The sequence below is a fragment of the Miniopterus schreibersii genome, assembly GCF_964146895.1.
Source record: "Miniopterus schreibersii genome assembly, chromosome: 8".
Lineage (NCBI taxonomy): Eukaryota > Metazoa > Chordata > Mammalia > Chiroptera > Miniopteridae > Miniopterus > Miniopterus schreibersii.
Genome location: NC_138109.1, coordinates 40,650,901 through 40,660,133, shown reverse-complemented (window position 1 = coordinate 40,660,133; position 9,233 = coordinate 40,650,901). Strand labels below are relative to the sequence as shown.

The window sequence follows — 9,233 nt, the reverse complement described above, 5'->3', positions numbered from 1 at the left end:
GAAGGGAATAAGAAGCACAAATGGTAGTTTAAAATAGTAACAGGGATGTAAAGCACAGGGTAAGGAATACAGTCAATAATATTATAATAACTACATATGGTGCAGGTGACTACTAACTAGACTTATGGAGAGTGCGGGAGGTCACTTTACAAGTTATATAAATATCTAACTACTATGTCATACACCCGTAACTAATATATAATAATATTGTCAACTGTAATTGAAAAAAAAAATTTAAGTTCTTTCTTTGCTGAAAAAGAAAAAAAAAAAAAAAGATTGTGTCGCCAACACCTGGAAGCATCACTCCCCACCGTCCTATAAAATCAGCTCCTGAATTCCCCCCAAATAGACTGAATCCCCTTTTCTGTCTGGAAATACTATAGGGGGCGGGGGAGGGCAGGTCACTTGCATTCACCAGGCGCTGACCCAGAGCGGATGTGCCAACAAGCCGCTGGGCTTTTCTTTCTTGGTAAAGGGCAACGTCTGCATTTTAAAGGACAACACAGTCGCCCTCGGAAATACGATTTAAAGGGCGCCTGGGGTCAAGGCGGGACACCCAGCCGCTGCTGTCCGCGCGAGGGAGACCTGGGAAGCGTTCCGGGCTCGGTCACAGTCACGCGGCAATTACGGGGCAGGAATTGTGCAATGGGGAGTCGGACGGGCGTCCGGGGTAGGAAGGAGTGGGGGAAGCTCGCACAGGGCCAGCTTTTTTCGTTCACTCCCTTCCCCTCCTTCCTCCCAGAGATCTGCGAGGTTCGACGGCGCGGTCAGGCCCGCGGGGTTCCGCATGGCCCCAAACCCCGGCCAAGAAAGTCTCGCTTCGCCGCCGGGTCCCCGGGTGGAGAAGCGCGGGGGGGGGGGGCTGTCCCTTCTTTGGGGGCAGAGACAGCCCCACGCGCTTTCCCGGACTGCGTGCGGGGCCCGAGGGGACGCAGGGCGAGCGGGAACGGAGGCCCGAGGCGCCGCGGGGGGGGGGGGGCGGGGAGGAGACCTCGCCACCTCGCCGGCGGCTGGGAACTCCAGCCTCGCACTTTCCGTAAGGGCGCCGGGGCTTCCAGCCGCGCCGCGCCCCCGCCCCCGGCTTGCACTTTCGGGCGGTGACGCAGCCGGCCGGGTGCTCAGAAGTCGGCGCCGAAACCCGGAACTCCCCCCTCCCGCTCCGCCTCCCGCACCCTGCCCGCCCCCGCGCGGGCCCCGGGCGCGCGCCCGCCTCTGGCGCCCGCGGGGCCGCGCCCCGGACGCCGGGCCGCGCTCTCCACCCGGCGCGGGACCCGAGGCGGCCCGGGACGCGCCGCGGGAGCTCGCCTTAGGAACGGTCCCCGGGCGCAGGCTCGGTGGCAGCCGTTGACATTCGTTACTCGGCCGCTCTCCTAGTGACGTGCGGGTTATCAGCTTCACGTAGACGTGAGGAAACAGGCTCAAAAACCAAACCAAAAACAGTGGCTTAGCTTGGAATCAGCAGGAGGCAGAGCGGCGAGTCAAAGGCAGGTTTGTCCTGACGCGGCCGTGTCGTCTTTCTCTTGGATCAGCCAAGGGAAGCTTCGTGGCTTTCGTGCCCGGGAGCAGGGGACAGGCGCGGCTGGGACAGGTGTACGGAGAGCTGGAGCCCCCCTTCCCGGGGCAGTGGGGCAGCGGGCTTCTGGTTGGTTGGTGCTCATTTGCCCAAGTGAGCTGTAAAAATATATTTTCCAAGTTCATCACGGATACAAAAATGCTGGGAAGCATTTCGCAGACCATGTGCCTTGTCTCTCTTTTCAAACTGTATGTTGGGATCAAGGACACCTACAATAAGGGGTTGTTGGAGGGTTGAATAAGGCTGTTTCACATGGGTGCTAGCGCCTCGGGCACCCTCAATACATGTTAATTCTCTTTCTTTTTTTTTTCTTTTTTTTCCAGCGTTCGCAGGGACATTCTAGGTCAACACCGTCTCTGACAGATGCGAGTTAACATACTCAACAGGAAAATCACCCCCATAGCCACCTAATTAGCAACAGGCACCAAGCTGGCGGCCTTGTCTCTTGGTCCTGTGCAAGGGCTCTTGCCACTTCCCCTCCCCTTTCCTCCCCAAAACTTCAGAACAGCTCTGAGGCTAGAACGTGACTTTTTCAGTGACCTGATGGCGGTGACTGGGGCGGGGACCTCCAGGAAGTCGAGTCACCCGACTTGAAGCCTGCCTGCTCCGCTGGAGAGGGGAACGCAGCACCTCAGGCATGGAGCCAGGCCTGGGCCTCTGCTGGCAGGGTCTGGCCCCATGTAGTAACTCTGGTAATAACTGCAGCCTCATAAAAGATAAAAGTGTGTGTGTGTGTCCAGCTGTGGAATGTCCAAGTAAATGAAAAAGTAAGTGGAAATATGCTGGCTTCAGGTTTCTCCCCTGGATAGGACAGGGTCCTCCCAAGGCAAATGGGAGGCACGGAATTTTGAAGGACTTGATCTTGAAAAGTGAAACAGGCTAATGGAAGTTCTCCAACATGAAATCTTGAGAATTGTTTGGGTTTTCAAATCACTGCTTACTCAAGCAGCTGTTTTTTCTTTCCAAGGCTCCATTTTCTGAAATGAGGCTAAAATATCTGGACAGCCCTTCCCTCCGGCACCCCGGACTGTTGGGAATATGAATGGCCTCATAGTAGGCGCTCCAAAGAAAAGCAGGACCACAAAGGGACAAGACTCTCTTCTTTAAAATCAACCCCTTTTTTAATCACAAAAACAATTAATACTCATTATAGAAAAGTTAGATTTTTTTTCAGAATTGGAAAAAAAAATCTAAACCCTATAGCCAGAAAACCATTGCTGATAATTTGATGTATAGCACTATCTGTAATCAGAGTGAACACACTGCTGTTTTCCTTGAACGTTGTTTCATCAAATTATATTATGACATGCCACTAAATATTTTTCATTCATGTTTTAAAATGGCTATTTTAGTATTCTGCTGTGCATTTATTTAGACAAAGCCCAACTGAAGGTCTTAAAATTGTGTCCAGGCTGCTAACTGCCTACAGAAGGAAATTCCAAATTCCTCACCTGGCATTTTAAGGCTCCGTACAACCCAGACATAACCTATTGTTTCAACCTTTCCCCTGCTCCAGCCAGTCTGGTCCACTTGTATGTCTCAACCATGTTTTCTCTGACCTTTGCTGCTGGCCGTTCTTCTGCCTAGAATGTTCTTTATCGTCTTTTTAAATTATTGATGACAGTATTACAGATGTCTCCCACCACTTCACATCTCCAGATGTGTGTGGATAGAACAGACTAGGCTGATGGCAGTAAAGATGACCAGTGAGAGGCTTTTTGAAGATGTGGGGACTGTCTGAAGAATGGCTGCATAAGAGATAAGACTGAATTACAAATGACTCATTTTTAAAACTTACCCAAGCTTTATCAGAAATATGTTGGATTCTTAATTGTTAATGTTTGCTAGTTTGATAAGAGGCTTGTTTTCTTCCAGAAAAAAAAAATTGTGTCCAGGATTTTGCTATTTCTACAGCAATGAAGAATGAGCCTTGCAGTGAAATCTTTGAGCACATTCAATTATTTACATAGGTTAATTTCCTAGGAGTGGTTTTTCTGGGTTCAAGGGTAAGATTGCCCTACAGTGACCTTTCAAGCTTGCTTCCCTCCCACCCTTTGTTTTCCCAGATTCTCTATACCATTTATTCACCAAGAATTTGAGCAACCATCACATGCTAGACGTGCCTGGATACAGAGATGAATACTTTGTAGCACGAGGTGCCATAGATGTTTTCAGAGAAAGCTTTGGGTAGCCAGATGCCCAGTTTGAGGAGGGTTGGGAAGGACCAGTAGACTTTCTTGAGATTTTAGGTGAGAGGAGATGAGTGTGGAAAACATTGGAAAAGAGTGGGAGGGACAAGGAGAGGGTCAAGTGGAATTTCCTGTGCAGAAATGGTGTGGCCTAAGAGCCCGGTATGTGATCATATATTTGGGGAAAGTGTGAGTTGTCTTGTGTGCTTGTACTGAGAGTAGAGCTGGGAAAGAGGGCAGTGACAGAAGGCAGAAGTCGCCTGTTATGCCATGCTAACAGTTTCAAACTTATTCACATAGTAAATAGAGAAAATGATTTAAGGAGCCTCCAAGGTCATAATGAAATTGGATCTCCCCACTTAACTCACTGAAGGGCAGTATCTTCAGTGAATCCCCAAAATCATTGCTGGACAGAGAAAACAGAAGATAGCAAAATTTGCAAAGGAAACATCCCCCCAAAAATGCTGAAATGAAAATTGCTGAGAAGCTATCAAATTCAGTGGTAGTAATCAGCATGTCTATCACACGTAAAAATGTGCTGTACCATTAGTAAGCTTAGTCATAAGAAAGTTTTTCTTCTCTACTTTAAAGAGAAAGGCCTAGAGATTACTTCAATTCCTTATCAGGAAAATAAATCAAAGACTTCCAATAAGTCTAAAAACATATAGTATAGATTTTAGTATTTGAAAGTCCTTTATAAATTGTAAAGTAGTATTCAGTGAAAGACATATTTCTTAGTTTAATAAAAATTTACTTATAGACAAGAGGTCAACAACTTACATGCCTTCTGAGACCAGGTAAGTAATGACTTTCAGTGATTCTGGACATTTTTCAGCTATTATTTTGTGTGTTTTCTCTCCCTCATTTTTGCTCTCTCCTTGGAGAATTCTGATTACATGTATATTAGATCTTCTAATTCTATTGTCCAAGACTTTCTATCTTTAATATTTTGTATCTGCATTTAGATAGGTTTTTTTTTAGGATCTGACTTCCAGTTCACTATTTTTTTTCTTCAGCTATGTCTAATTTCCTTTTGAACTTGAGTTTTAAATTTCTATCTCCCCCCCCCCATTCCTATAAGTTCTATTGCAGATCTGTTTGGACAATTCTATATAGCCTCTTATTTCTTGCTTATATTTTCAGGCTTTTATTTCTTGAAACAAAGGATTCAAAGGTAAGCCAATCTCTCCCCTGGCTTGATTTTTATGTGAAATCAGCAATTTTTAAATGTTGGCTGTTGGTTCAAAATTTTTTTAAAGCAAAGTGGGGAAATCTCTGAGATTGGAGAAAAAGTAAAATGGAAAATACCTTTTTTTACATTGGTGGTGTGGATGAAAAAGAGGCCACATACTAAACCTGACAAGATCAGGGGAGGCTTGCATGGCAGGCTCGACAAACACAGAGGCCAAAGGCAACCATGTAGGATGGTCTGAACATAAAAAATCCTAACTAAAAACAAGTCATTGCGGGTGCTCACATTGTAGGCCTGTAGTTTCCTTAACAAAGGTCACTCTACCTTAAGTAAGCCTGTCTATTGTCTTTTTGTATCTAAGATAACGTAACCCTTGGAATGTCAGAATAATCCCCTTTTTCCAGACCCCTCAGGGTCCACCCACGGAACCAGAGCAGGAGGTAACAGAGCCCCTAATTACCTTATTCCCCACATGCCATCTCTATGTGCTATAAATGTTCATCTTTAACTATCCTGTACCCACCCGTATAAAAGAAATGTTTGTCTCTTCATTTTACTCTCTATCCAGTCTCAAAGATTTCCCCTCTTTGCTTTCTCCCACCTCCCTAAGCTACCACGAATGGATTTCATGTGATCCCCCTCCCACTTACGTCTCCTTTGATTGTGGCATATAAAATAAGTTAAACTGCCATCTTCCGGAGCATTTTTCAATCTGTTGAGATTTTGTTTTCTGGCAATTGTCACCTGTTTTGCTGAAACAAACTCATAAAAATTCTCTACAGGTTTGGATATTTCTTACGTCGAAACAACCCACCAATCAAACCCATGTGTGTTGTATATATGTGATGCAGAATGCGTTCTGTTAGATACAATAACCACAGGCGTGGAGAGGAAAGTCCAATTTCAGGTTTCTGCTTTTTTCTATAAATGTACTTGCCAAATAAGCATCAAGATTTTCTGTTCGGGAAAAAATGGTTACTATATCTATAATATAAGGAAATACAGGGTATAGATCCTGATTTCAAAGATTTTACATTCTGTGCAGTATAGAATATGTGAGGTGGGTTGAAATATCACTGATTTAAAGAGAGACAAGCGACTAGGAAGTCACTGCCACAGTCTGGGTCTGGTGTAAAGGAGCTGCAGCTAAGGTAGGTGTGAAGGCACTAGAAGGAAGGGGGCAGATATCAGATATTTAAAGGAAGAAGTGACAGCAATCAATAAGTGAGTGAATGCAGAGTGAGAAAAGGGGAGACACGGTATTTGTGTTTAGTAAATGGGAAAATTCTAACCAAGCATCGTGTTTCATGACTGTTTAAAGGGTGTCTTCAGTGATTATTTTGAAGGAAATTTTTAAAAAGCCCAATGTCACTTTTCTTCTGGTTTGCTCATTTCTTATAAGCCAAAGGAATGGGAAATATTTTCTCTTTTATAAAGGCTCAAAAATGTAATCAATTTTTATGTAATAATAATAAAGGAAAATACGCAAGTACAGTATTAGGGGGAATACTTTGGCTGGTATATTCATGTGTATGATCCCCTTCTACTACCTTCTTATCATTAAGTGATTGCCTTTCCTCTTTAATAAACAAAAACTGTGCATAGGTATATTAAGATTTTAAAATCTCTGTAGGCTGCTCATGTTGGAAAGCTTCATTGAAATAGACCATCAATATTCTCCTAAATCAATGCTGTTAGTTCACTGTGGCATTTCACTGGCATTGATTGTTTGAAGGGGCTATAGGGAAACTGATGACATTAAGTGAGATAGATTATGGATCACATTCAACCCTCATCTCTCGGTGGGCCGAGCAGGCACACCTCTCCTTATTGCTAATGGGAGTTTTGAGCATAAGCCTTTGTGCACTTAAGAGTATACCATTAAAAGTCTATCAATCTTGCCTTGGCTGGGTGGCTCAGTACACCAAAAGGTGGTGGGTTCGGTTCCCAGTCAGGGCACATACCTAGATTTTGGTTTCAATTCCCAGTCGGGACGCATACGAGAGGCAAATGATCAATGCTTTTCTCTCTCTCTTTCCTCCCCTCTCTCTAAAAGCAATACAAAAAAAAAAAAAAAAAAGAAATGCCTCAGGTGGGGATTTAAACAAAAAACATCTACCAATCTCCTAATCCTTACAATAGGTTGCAGTTGGGCTTTAACTTTAGGTGTAATTGGTTCTTTGGCTGGGACAACAGCCTGATTGTAAATGATTAAAACCCAACAGGTGTTTCCCCCCTCTTCTGCCCCTTTTTAGTTCCAGAACAAATGGGCATTTATTAACAGCCTAGAATAAAGACAACACTAGGAAAATTGGGTTGCTTATGTAGATTTAAGACACAGTGCAGGTATCCATGTAGGGTTATGTTTGTAATACTTTAGGAATTACCAAGCATGTTCACATGTATGGTGTCACATTTGAATCTCACTGCTGCAATTCTGTCCTGATAGTTGGTTAATGCCTTAGTTCGGGCAGCTATAACAAAGTACCATAGACTGGGTAGCTTATAGACAATAGAAATTTATTTCTCACAGTTCCGGAGGCTGGAAGTCTGGGATCAGGGTGCCAGCATGGTTGGGTTCTAGTAATACCCCTCTTCTGGGTTGCAGAGTTCCCTCTTATTGTATCTTCACGTGGCAGAAAGAGGAGGAGGGAGCTTTGTGGGGTCCCTTTTATAGGGGCACTAATCCCATTCTTGAGGGCTCCACCCTTATAACCTAATTACCACCCACAGGCTCCACCTCCTAGTACCATCACATTGGGGGTAGGACCTCAACGTATGATTTTGGGGAGGGACACAAAGATTCATCCATTGCAGTTGGGCATGCCTATTATAGCAGCGTAGAGATGGATTATCAGAGTTACCTTGACGTTTCTTGATTAATGTCACAAAGCTCGCACATATGAAAACCAGGACTAGAATCTAAATCTTACGGCAAGTCCGGTGTTTATTTCCAGGGCCCCAAATTGCTTCTCAGCCATTTGATTTAATAAGGATTCCTTCAGGGCCCATTACATGTGTAACTTCATCAGGCTCAGAGAACGGCAAGAGTATACAACATTGCCACTGGTCTCAAAGGACTTGGGGCTTAGTTAGTTAGTTAGTTCATCCTTACCTGAGGATATTTCTTCCATTTTCATTGCTTTTCAGAGTAGAAGGGGGGGAGGAAGGAGAGAGGGAGGAGGAGGAGAGAGAGAGAGAGAGAGAGAGAGAGAAACAACGATGTGAGAGACACATTGACTGCTTGTCTCCCACATGCTCCCCAACCAGGGATGGGGAGTGAACTTGAAACCGAGGTACCTGCCCTGGATGGGGAATCAAACCCTCCACCCTTTGGTGCACAGGCTGACACTCTGACCACTGAACCACACTGGCCAGGGCAACTTAGAGCTTATTAGATCCAAGTCTGTGTACATGTAAAATGGCTACGGCATGAATTGTATTTTCATAAAGTGTTATAGGAATGCTGAGAAAGGGGAAATCATCGTGGGCTGTTCACTAGGGAAATTTTCATGGAGGAGGCCCGTGGGTGTTCGTGGACGCTCTATAACGAAACGGGTGGCTAAGGAGCTAACCCTTTCGAGCGCCCACTCGGTGTCAGGTACTGCGCTAGGTACCTCTCATACCTTCTCTCCTTTAAACCTCACCATCATCCTCTGAGGTAGGTATCATGTAATCCGCTTTGCAGATGAGAAAAACAATGCTCAGAGAGGTGCAAGGCACACTTGTCCAAGCACAGAGATGGGGCAGAACCAACGCTGAACATATGGGGACAACAGTGTTGCAACTCTTAACCACTTCATTTTTTTCTGCTTATAAATAACTCTGAAAAAACCCATGTGCAAGAAGCTAACACAGCTGTGGAGGCCACTGAGAATGTCTCATACAAGAGGCACTGCTTAAAATCTCCTCCACGCTGGGGGCCAAGGCAGGAGGAGGGGTAGAGCTCTGCAGGCAGGACTCGTGGGCCCAGCCTCGAGCCCAGGTCCCCTCCTCTCTACCCCCTGCCCTGTAGTAGATCAGACTCTGCAGTGCTGGCAGCTTAGAACTCCCAAGGCTGCCTGAATGTTTGGGTGTGTTAGGGGAAAATGCCAGGGGGTCAAGGCAGCCCACCTGCCAGCCCATGTGCCAGCTCAAGGGGCTCCAGACCAGCACCCTCTTCCTGTTTCCACCACAGTTAGAGCCAAGCTCTAGGCTGGCTTGGGCCTGCTGGGGACTGGGGTGGCAGGCAGCCTCTCATCCCCAGCAGCCCTCCTCCATGCTGCCAGAACTTTTTCAT

At 45.6% G+C, this 9,233-nt stretch overlaps 1 protein-coding gene across 1 annotated transcript in view; it reads left to right on the top strand.

Moving 5' to 3' along the window:
- The first annotated feature begins 1,204 nt into the window (after positions 1-1,204).
- The window catches only part of JAK1 (Janus kinase 1), a 144,585-nt gene continuing 136,556 nt past the window's right edge, over positions 1,205-9,233 (top strand). Inside the window, exons 1-2 of the mRNA XM_081145546.1 lie at positions 1,205-1,484; positions 1,897-2,340. The gene's annotated coding sequence lies outside the window, so the exon portion shown is untranslated. The remainder of the gene's footprint in view (positions 1,485-1,896; positions 2,341-9,233) is intronic.